Raw genomic sequence first — 11,424 nt, 5'->3', positions numbered from 1 at the left:
CTCCTCTAGGGTTGGGTTGTGTTTGACTAGGAAACTTACCTTTTTCTCTCAAAGAATCACTTATCAGACCAACCTGGGTTTTTAACTCGGAAATAGCCTGACTATTTTCTTGTCCTATCCTGTTACTAGCTTGTAGACTCTGTTCTACGGATAACTGAAATTTTGCAGTTTGCTGAGTTAACAAGGCGAGAGATTCCTCTAAACTTAGGATTTTTTATCTGACTGATTCTGAAACTGAGCTAGTCCTGAAGGATTCTTAGTATAGCCAAAACCTGGGGGAGCATTAGAATTACTAAACTGACCTTGACTTTGGCCCTTAGACCACGAAAGGTTCGGATGGTTTCTCCAACCAGGATTATAGGTTTCTGAATATGGGTCAATCTTTTGACGGTTATCAAATCTAGTGTTATTATAAAGAGCATTGGCTTCTCTTCAATATTCTGGCCTTCCCAAAAAGGCTCCACTCTACCACTAGTCTGGCCCACTTCTAAGCTTCTAACCTTTTTGCTATAGCAACAATTTTGGCATCTGATTCATAGCCTTTCTACCCTATTAACGTTTCCTCTACTTAAAAGAATTGTTTTCTGGGGTGCCCTACTATTTTCCCATTGCTGGGTTTTTTCGGATTTCATTAAAAAATTCCATCGCCGCATCAACAGTTTGGTTTTCAAATCCACCAGTGCATAGAGACTCAACCATGGTCGTTGTGGAATAATCTAAACCCTCATAAAGGATCTGAACTAGCCTAACCTTTTCTAAACCATGATGAGGACACTGGGATAATAAATCATTGAACCTTTCCAAATACCTATATAAAGATTCTCCCTCTTGTTGTGAAAATGTGCATATTTGCGTCCTAATAGACGATGTTTTGTGCCTAGGGAAAAACTTATTGAAAAAGGCAGATGTAAGTTGTTCATATGTCTCAATTGACTCGGAGTCCAAACTATATAGCCACGACTTGGCCTTATCTTTCAGGGAAAATGGGAATAACCTAAGTTTCAAAGCATCATCATCTAAGCCTCTAATTCTTAGAGTACTACAAATTTCCTCAAAATCCCTAACATGGTAATAGGGGTTTTCATTTTCTTTCCCTAAAAAGATTGGGAGCATCTGTAAGGTCCCAGGTTTCAGTTCATAGGGTGCCTCCGTTTCAGCTAACTTAATACACGAAGGACGAGTAGTCCTAATCGGATTCAACAAAGCTTTTAAAGTTGCCATTTCTGGCACTATCGGAATATTAGGGATCGTCTCCTCAAGCGGACGTTCAAAAGCGGACTCTTCAAAAATCGTACTTTCTAAATTGAGGTAATCGAGACGTTTAGAACTACTAGGTTTCTCTTTAACAAATCTACCTAGGGCGTCTCTTTTACATTCAGGCATGCAAAAAAAATAAGAAAGGGGATTTTATTCAATCACAAAACAAGGCTGACTCAACCAAATCAAACCTATTGATTTCTAGCAAACAAAAAGCATGATGGCTCCACTTAGATTGTTTCTAGACCATCTTCTAATCCTTCGAAAGGGAAGCGTTACAATTTAAGCAAACCCCTCTGGAATCAATCCGAGTTAAAGTAAGTTGAATAGAGGCGAGGGAAGCTCGGTGGAACTTTGATACCCAAGGCCTCACCGATATTACAAGACGGCGCAATCACGCATTCAACTTACAGAAACCGTCAAGAACTTCGAAGTATGCTTAAAAGAGTAACCAATATTTTTCGAATGACTTTCCTGTTAAGCTCGTTACCCTATCGGTCTCGTTCTAGTCAAAATTTTAGGCTTAGGTTCACGTAGGTTACGTGTTCCTAAAGCGGGCAAGAAGAGAACGGTGATGAAATTCGAACCCTTATCTTGTATGGCCAGGCCTTGCCCTTTACTAGAAAAATAAATGTCCGTATTCAGTCCTCAACATATATGCATACGAAGGAGTCCAATAACTCGCTGACAGGGGATTCACGAGTATTTAGAATCTTACCTCCCGTTCCAGACGGGGGATGAATCGGTTGTAGTCGACTCGGGCCACTGACTCCGATGTCAAGTGTACAAACTCAAGGTGCAAAGACAATATCGTAATTGTCCTCCTTCTCTGAAAACAATTTATATTTAAAGTACCTTTCCGTAGGGTAATAAAAAAAATGTCTCAAAGTCCAAAAGTCCAAAAAGAAAAGAAAAATTACAAAAATAATAAACCCTAATACAGTTTTTTTTTTCTAAAAGAAAATAAACAAACCCTAAACTAAAATTGTCTAAAATAAAATTGTCTTCTTTTCTGTTCTTTTTGCTTTAATCTTTAGCTCCAAGTCTTTATGAAATCACCAAACTCTTTGGCTCAATTTTCTTTATGATCCAGAACCTGTAGACACAAGATAAATACCCAAAAACATAAAAAAAGAACAAAAAATAAAAAATAAAAAATAATCTAAAACCCTAAAAACAAGTCCGCGTCGGCGGCGCCAAAAATTGATTGGTAAAAGTGGTTCGATTCTCATACTTGCGAAGGATAAAATATAGACTTAAATTCTAAAACTAAAATAGAAAACACACTAAAAGTTGTAGCAAACTCAATGAAAGATGATATCAATATTAAAAGAACACTGAGGCTAAGATTCCACTATTTTCCAAGTTTAAGGTGATTTAATCCAATCTTTGTATTCATGCAATTTTCTCGTTCAATTTGATTCTTACTATTGCAACAAGTAGATTTTCAAAAGCAATAATTGTAAATACCAAGTATGAAGCATCAAAAGTCTTAAACTAAGCATACTCCATCAAAATAGATCACAATTTCTCAAATAAAAATCATATTCGATATTAGTTCAAGGCAAATAATCATAATAAAATTGCAATAAATAGATAAAAGAGAATATACCACTTCTTGTTGTAAAAATAGCTTCCTCTAGTGCCTCAGCAATGGGGTTTAGCTCCTCATATTAACCATGTTTTCAAAGTATGTTTTTATAGCTCAAAAGTGTACAAGGAGGTGAAAAGTGATAACACAGTCGATTCGCAACAGTGTGAAGGTGTTGCAGAATCTCTGTTACAAAGAGGAAACAGTAGCTAAAGACCTAATGCAATTACTGTTGATAAACGATAGATGGGTTCTGCTGTTGAATAGCGATAGTGTTCTGCGACAGATACTTGTGCGTCGATGTTCTTCGTGTTCTTCTTCTTCAGCAGCAGCAGCAGAATAAGGTATTTTTCCTGCAACTCAATATCTGGAGCTCTGTGGTGTTCTAAACTTCTCTGAAAGTCTTCCTCCCTCTTCTATGAGCTATCCCCACTCCTTTTATAGCCCACAGGTCGATTTAATCTCCAAGAAATCTCATTTTTCTTTTTTCCAAAGTTACGGGTTTTATCTATTCTTTCCATATCCTCATACGCGGCTTCAAACACTCCCTGTTTTGCTTCTCACGCGTCTTCCAAGTATAATCCAACGTCCCAGACTCTCTCAAGGGTAATATCGAATCAAACAACTACCAATATTCCCTTATCTCCAACCGGTAACTTCCATGTATTCAACCAAAATCCCGTGATACTCTCCAAGCCTTGTTTTAATCCAAAACCCACGTAACTCTCTTTTTTTCTTCACCCTACGTGTATTCTGTGCTCATCTAAATTCTTTCCATAGATAGAGGAACAAATAATATGGGAAGTATTCTCCAAGAATGAAATAAAAATCCGAGAATAAATACCTCTCTGATTTAACGAGATAACCATGGAAACTTGCTTGTTTTCCAACTATGAATCACATACCATCCCTGTTTGAGATTAACAGGCCCATACGAACCTAATCCAACAAGAAAATCCGACAAATATTCAACAGAAATGGATCCAGGGAAGTTTGCTGCGACTAAACTCTTCTAACTCAATTTCCCGCCAAAATCTTGTTTTTTTTTTAAATGAAGAAGATGGTCGCCCCCTATCCAGAGTAGGGGTGCGATTAGCAGCTGCCTGGAAATGGGATGCCCCTTAGTAATTAAGTTACCCCTTATCCAAAGTGAGGGTCCGAATAGCAAATGTCCTCCCATGAACACAAAAAATACTTTTCGAGCCAATTTCGCCGCAAAATCTTATTTTTCCAAAAACACCTACAAAGACATAAAAAGCCAAAATAAATACAACATCGAGCACTAACAATATACATAATTGAGAACAAAATAGACAGATAAATGCGTCTATCATTAACTCGTCTTGGTGCTTCCGTAGTTGAAGTCATAAGGAAGGTACCTGCAGAAAGTTTTTGAAACACGAAAGAACATTAAAGCTGAGTCTCCTTTATCCATCTATTTTCTTATAGTTGATCTAATCATTTATCTACAAAATTTTATAGGCTGTAAACCTGAACTAATGGTATTTCATGTTGTTGCAGTGAGAGATAACATTGTTGCTTGAGTGTGCTAGTCCTAAAAGTGTGCATACTTTTGGTGGTGGGAGAAATTCAGAGCCATGTACCTAATATCTCCTTGCCGGGTTGTAAAATGCTTCCGACTTTTTCTTTGATGTGTTCCATCCTTAATAGTGGCTGGAGTCAATGGTTATTCTCACATGCACTTGGATCGTATATTTATATTATCTTGTATATGACTACTCAAGATGCATTACCTCTGGCCAAATAGATTTTTTATGGATGGATCCGAAAAATAATGGCATGTTACTAATTTGAAGCAACTTGTTCACATTCAATTGAATACAACATGTCAGTTTGGATTAGTGGAACACCTTAGTCTTGGAGTTCTTTCATGCACATAATGTTTGTTTGAAGTATCTCTGTCAACTTGTGTTTAACTGACTCAGGACTTATAACTATGTTTTACTTCTTATCCGTATTATTTTTGAATGCTTCAGATTCAAACAATAACTATCATTGTTTATTCGCAGGAAGTTACAGGGAAAGATTAAGCTGATGATGATGATGATTGTCCGGTGCAAATAAAATTGGTTGTACTTAGTTTCAGCTTGAGCATGTTAAAGTTCATAATTTAATGTTAAATGTAGATTGTTAGTAAGGTCTGCAATCCTGTTTGTTTAATTTCTGATTGAAACTTAGTTCTCTCTACTAAATACGCCATCTCTCTGGATTGTGGGTATTGTTAGTGGCGATGATGGTGAGTCCACTTTGGAATAACTATGATATGCATTGTTGTTTGAGTCATGTCGATAATCTTGAAGGATTAACAACTTTGATATATATTGATGCATATAGATGTATTGGGTAGCTAGGTTAATTCCTAAGGATGACAATCAAGTGGAGTAAACATTAATGATTTCGTATATTTGGCTTTGGTCATTGTGGGTTGTTTGACTTCAGTTGGAACTTTATTCTGACATTTATACTTTTAGTCCTGTAGTATTGATGTGGAGTTCATGTTTAGATGCAAGGATTCATCCAGAAAGATTGTCATCTGTATACATGCTTGCAGATACATGAGCATTTATGTTGGCTTAAACTCTTGTTGAGTATTAATATGATCGTTTAGTCGTTATTGTTATCCCTATCTTGACATATGATAGAAATTTGGGTAAAACTCATGACATATGATAGTATTAGAAAGCTAGACTTTATTTGTATTAAGTTACTGACTCACAGAATTGAGAGACGACGCCTTTCCTTGCCTCAACAGATTCCTAAGTGCCAAACTAATTTATGATGCCATGCTTACAGTATTAGAACTTTAATTGTTTGTATAGTCCATTTATTGTCCTCGTATGATAATGTTAAATGCTTATTTTTGTGGGTAATGCTCTTTATTTTCTCTTCATTTCCTTTTGTTCTTTCATTAAGGCGTTGTGCTCAATCTAATATTTGTAATTTGACAACCAACTGAAAGATGATTGCTTGTCTGCTGCACAATTGTTGTATGCCCTTTTACCCATACAATGATTTTGATGTCCTGCGAAACAATTAGTCATGATGGCCTCTCCTCTGTGTTGGATCTCACAGTTCCTTGATTTATCCTGCTTACAGTTGAATTTGCAACTGTAAGCAGTTGATTTTTCTCATTGAACTTGCAACCTGTTTTCGATACCTGCTTACAATTGATGGTAGCTTTCATTTCTCATGTGTCTTTAGTAAACGAAGGCATAGATGGTGAACTCTTGCCTTCAATTTGAATCCTTCTGGTAGTTAAGATTGTAATAGAAATACAAATATTAGCATTTGAAGTTGTCAGATTTTAAACTTATGTATTTTTTTTAGCACATCTCAATACAAATTCATTTTTAAAGTCATTATCAATTTAATTTTTTGTTTCATACAGTTTTGAAGTAAATATTAATTTTATTGTGATTCATATTTTATTTATAGACTCAGCTGAATCAGTTCCATTTTTTTTTATAAAATACGTTCAATAGAAAGGTCTGCTTCTATTAGTAGATAATAATTTACTGTTCAAAGTAGTCGTTTTGGAAAAGATTACAGGACTCTCAGGCGCAGTTGTTTTGGGATATAAGACTACAGATTTAGGGCTCCCAGCCACAATCCTTTTTAGTGATTGTAAGGCTTTTTCTGGCAGACTTTTTTTTTTTTTTGATTTTCCACTAGTGATAGAAGTATACAAGACACAATTCAAGCAAAATAGGTTTTGATTCACTCGAATCAATTCATGAACATTATAGCCACAGTTTGCAAAACATTGCATTCCTTATGAATAAACCGATTTTAGAACATAACCCACTCAAGCATGCAAACGGGTACGCATACTTAGAGTTACAGACTTGGTTTGTCCGCCAGTATGCGAACGGGTACGCATACTATCGTTCACGACCAACTAAGTTGAATTAGTATGCAAACGGGTACGCATGCTAAATTCCCGGACCTGAGTTGTTAAGCCATACGCATACGGGTATGCATACTAAGTCCTCAGACTTCAACTGTTAAACCGGTACGCATACGGGTATGCATAGTATGGTTCCAGGACTTGGAGTAACATACAACAGTTAGCATACAAGTACACATACTGTGTTATATCCAATCAATGGTTAATTGTTCTAAACTCCATGTAATCATTGAAATATTCTTAGAAGACGGGAATAGCTGTCTCACACAAACTATTAGCTTCAAAGTTATTTTCAAGTGATCAATAGATCAGTACGAAACATTAATTCTTAATCTACATCAAATGACTGTCTCACACAAATCATGTAATATGTTACCAGGCAATTTTCACGTTATCATCTTTTGACTTTCGTCAAGAATAAAGATGAACTTGGTTAAAGCGAAAGCTTACCGGTACATATTTCGAGAAATATGTAAGCGAGTTAAACTCAACTCGAAATATCAAATGTGTATAAAGTAAAGTCTATATAGCTATACGCCTTTTGTCTCAATAGGAGATATAATAGAAATAGACTTCTGGGAGATAGATGAGTTCAAGTCTCCACATACCTTTTGTTGATGAAGTTCCACAAGCTCCCCTTAGTAGTTCTTCATCTTCAATCGATGAACGCCATGCAGTCTAAAACTCATTTACACATTGAAAAAGCGGGGGTATAACAACCACACCCAATATTTCGATTAACAATCTGTATGAACTAACTCCAATATACTTTTAAGAGCATCAACTATACAGACAGACTCAATCTTAATAAAAGTATATCAAAGAGTTATATCTCACTTTCTCGATTCAATTCTTACTCAAGCAAATAGAAATCTGCGAGTCTAATTGAATACAAGAGAAATCACTTAAACGGTACCAAAGACCAATGTTCAAGGATCAATCAATTTCAATCAACAACCAAAGGTTGGATTTACCAATTGATCGATTCAACACACAACGTGTGATATTTCAATTATATAACAAAATATAATGCGGAAAAGAAATAACACAGACACCAGAAGTTTTGTTAACGAGGAAACCGCAAATGCAGAAAACCTCGGGACCTAGTCCAGATTGAACACACACTGTATTAAGCCTCTACAGACACTAGCCTACTACAAACTAACTTCGGTCTGTACTGTAGTTGAACCCCAATCAATCTCACACTGATCCAAGGTACAATTGCGCTCCTTACGTCTCTGATCCCAGCAGGATACTACGCACTTGATTCCCTTAGCTAATCTCACCCACAACTAAGAGTTGCTACGACCCAAAGTCGAAGACTTTAATAAACAAATCTGTATCACACAGAAAAGTCTACGGTAATAGATAAATTTGTCTCCTACAGAAATACCTACGAGTTTTTGTTCCGTCTTTTGTAAATCAAGGTGAACAAGAACCAATTGATAACCCAGACTTATGTTCCCTAAGAACAACCTAGAATTATAAATCACCTCAAAATAATCTTAATCGACTAGCGAAAGAAGATATTGCGGAATCACAAACGATGAGACGAAGATGTTTGTGACTTCTTTTATATATTCCATATCGGAGAAATCAATCTCAAGCCAACCTTACGATTGTACTCAAACACGATAGAAACATCAAGATCAGATCACACAACTACAAGAAAAGTAGTTTCAGTCTGGCTTCACAATCCCAATGAAGTCTTCAAGTCGTTAACCTATAAGGTCTCAATAGAAACCTAAGGTTAAAGGAGAATCGACTCTAGCTAATACAACTAGTATCACACATGAGGTGTGTGGATTAGGTTTCCCAGTTTATAGAGTTCTCTTTTATATAGTCTTTCAAATCAGGGTTTGCAATCAATGTTAGCTTAGTAGCAAAGCATTCAATATTCACCGTTAGATGAAAACCTAATTAGATTCAAGCTAATATATTTCAACCGTTAGATCGAAACGTAGCTTGTTACACACAAATTTAATGCACATTTATTTAGGTTTGTGTGACCGTACCCAAACATGTACACTTAGTTGGTTCAACAGTAGTTAACCAAATGGTTAGCCATATGAGCACTTTCATATCAACCATATTCTTCTTTACCACAACTAGTTCAAATGACTCAAATGAACTAGTTAGAGAGTTGTTCAATTGCTTAGATCTTATAGAAGTATACAAGACACAATTGAAGCAAAAAATATTTGATTCACTCGAATCGATTCATGAACTTTATAACCACGGTTTGCAAATATGCATTCCTTAGTTTATATAAGTTTAAGTTCACGAATAATCGTTTTTAGAAACTAACCAATTTAAGTAAGCATACTGGTGCGCGGACTTAAGTACCTGGAATAAGTTTGTTTGCAGTTCACAAACTCCAGCAGAAATTCACGGGATGTGAACTTCCGAAAGTACGCGGACTTTAGTTCCGGTTTTCCTGAGCAGCAAAGTACGCATACTTTGATTCACGGAATAAGGACTTACACACGTATGAGTTACCACACAATGTTTATATCCAACCATGGTTATATATTCTAAACTCTCATTTCAATCATTGAAACATTTTTAGAGGACGTTATATAGTTGTTGTTCACAAACCATTTTTCGTCAAAGCAGTTTTCAAGTAATTGAAAATATGACTTCCGTCACTAGTAAAGATGAACTTGACCAAACGAAAGCTTACCAACACATATTTCGAGAAATAGATAAGCGAGATAAACTCGGCTCGAAATAACAAATGTGTATAATCAAAGTCTATATAGCAATACGACTTTTGTCTCAAGATAGGAGATATAGTAGATAGACTTTTGAGTGATAGATAAGTTCAAGTCTCCACATACCTTTTTAGTCGATGAAGTTCCACCAGTTCCTTGAGTAGTTCTTCGTCTTTGCATGATGATCACCATGGAGTCTAGAGCTCAACTACACTTTTTATCCTGCTCCGAGACTTAGACATAAGTAGACTAGAAATCAAGACTTGTAGTTTTGGAAACTAAAGTTGACAACAAGCTTGAGATATCAACGCTTGCGAGTTCGACCAACCAGTGCTCTAACACATATTATATCCTAATCCGAGACATAGCTATAAGTAGACTAGAAATCAAGATTTATAGTTTTGGAAACTAAACTTGACAAGCAAGCTTGAGATAGCAACGCTTGCGATTTCGACGGAGCAGTGCTATAACAGTAACCGTACCTAAACGTGTATATTGAGTTGGCTCAATAACAGTTAACAGAAGTTAGCCATATGAACACTTTTTTCTTAACCATATTCATATAACACTTCTAGATCAAATATGATGATCAATCAATCACGAAAGATAATCATAAGAATCTAATTGTGTTTCATTCAATTGTTCACTATCTCATAGAAATATATATGAACCAATTGAAACAAAATCGGATTGATTCGTAATTGTACAAAGTACTTATACAAGAATCAATTCATAAACATTAAGTCGCGGTTTGCAGAGATTACATTCCTTAATTCATAAATGTATTTGTTCATGAGTATAGAAAATATACTTCACCGATTTTAGAAATTAACCACTATGTTCGCAAACCAGGTACGCAAACAACAACTCCGAACCTTGTCCTTGTCCAGCCAGTCCCGGACCTAACTCAGGTAGAACCGTTCGCATACTAGGTACGCAAATAAGGTTCTCGGACCTTAACAGTTAAAACCATTCACATACTAGGTACACAAACAAAGTTCCCGGACCTGAATCACTATAAAAAAATTCGCATACTTGGTATGCATACCGTGTTGTATCCTGACATGGTTAATTACTCTAAAATCCTATTTCAATCATTGATACATCCTTAGAATACGAAAATAGTTGTCTCAAACAAACTATTAGCTTCAAGTAATTTTCAAATGATCGAATGATCAATTCGAAACTTTCCATGTTGACATCAAATGATTGTCTCACACAAATCATGTAAGATGTTTCAAGGAAATTTCCACATGATCATCTTTTGACTTAATATTTAGTTTCCAACAAATAAATTGTTTCCATCTAAAGTTTTCAAGAATAATGATGAACATAGTTAAAGCAAAAAGCTTCCAACACATAGTTCGAGAAATAAATAATTGAGATAAAGTCAGCTCGAAATATCAAATGTGTATAATATAAAAGTCTATATAGCTATAGTTATACGACTTAGTCTCATTAGGAGATCAAAAAGAATAGACTTCTGAGTGATAGATAAGTTTTAGTCTCCACATACCATTTGTTGATGAAGTTCCTCCAAGCTCTCATCAGTAGATCTTTGTCTTCAATCGATGAACGTCGTGAAGTCTAAAGCTCAACTACACATTCTATCCTAATCCGAGACATAGCTATAAGTAGACTAGAAATTAAGACTATAGTTTTGATCAACTAAACTTGACAAACAAGCTTGAGATAAAAACGCTTGCGAGTTCGACCGAGCAGTGCCAAACAATCTCCCTCTTTGTCAATTTTAGTAAAAAACTATCAATACATATAGATTACAAAATAAACAAACTTTATAGCTTCTCATCCAAATGCTTGATTTCCTTGGCTCTTCAACATTCCTTGAATTCTTCGCTACTCCAAGTACTCCAGCGATTCTGAACGTGTTCAACTCAGCATCATTATTGTTGAAGATTCGTAGCCATAATAAT

At 35.7% G+C, this 11,424-nt stretch overlaps 1 pseudogene; it reads left to right on the top strand.

The window, feature by feature from the left end:
- The first annotated feature begins 757 nt into the window (after positions 1 to 757).
- LOC113276739 lies at positions 758 to 857 on the top strand (annotated as a pseudogene).
- Positions 858 to 11,424: the final 10,567 nt, after the last annotated feature.

This window comes from Papaver somniferum, chromosome 4 (assembly GCF_003573695.1).
Source record: "Papaver somniferum cultivar HN1 chromosome 4, ASM357369v1, whole genome shotgun sequence".
Lineage (NCBI taxonomy): Eukaryota > Viridiplantae > Streptophyta > Magnoliopsida > Ranunculales > Papaveraceae > Papaver > Papaver somniferum.
Note: the sequence above shows the minus strand (reverse complement) of the source record. Positions and strands in the feature narration are given on the sequence as shown.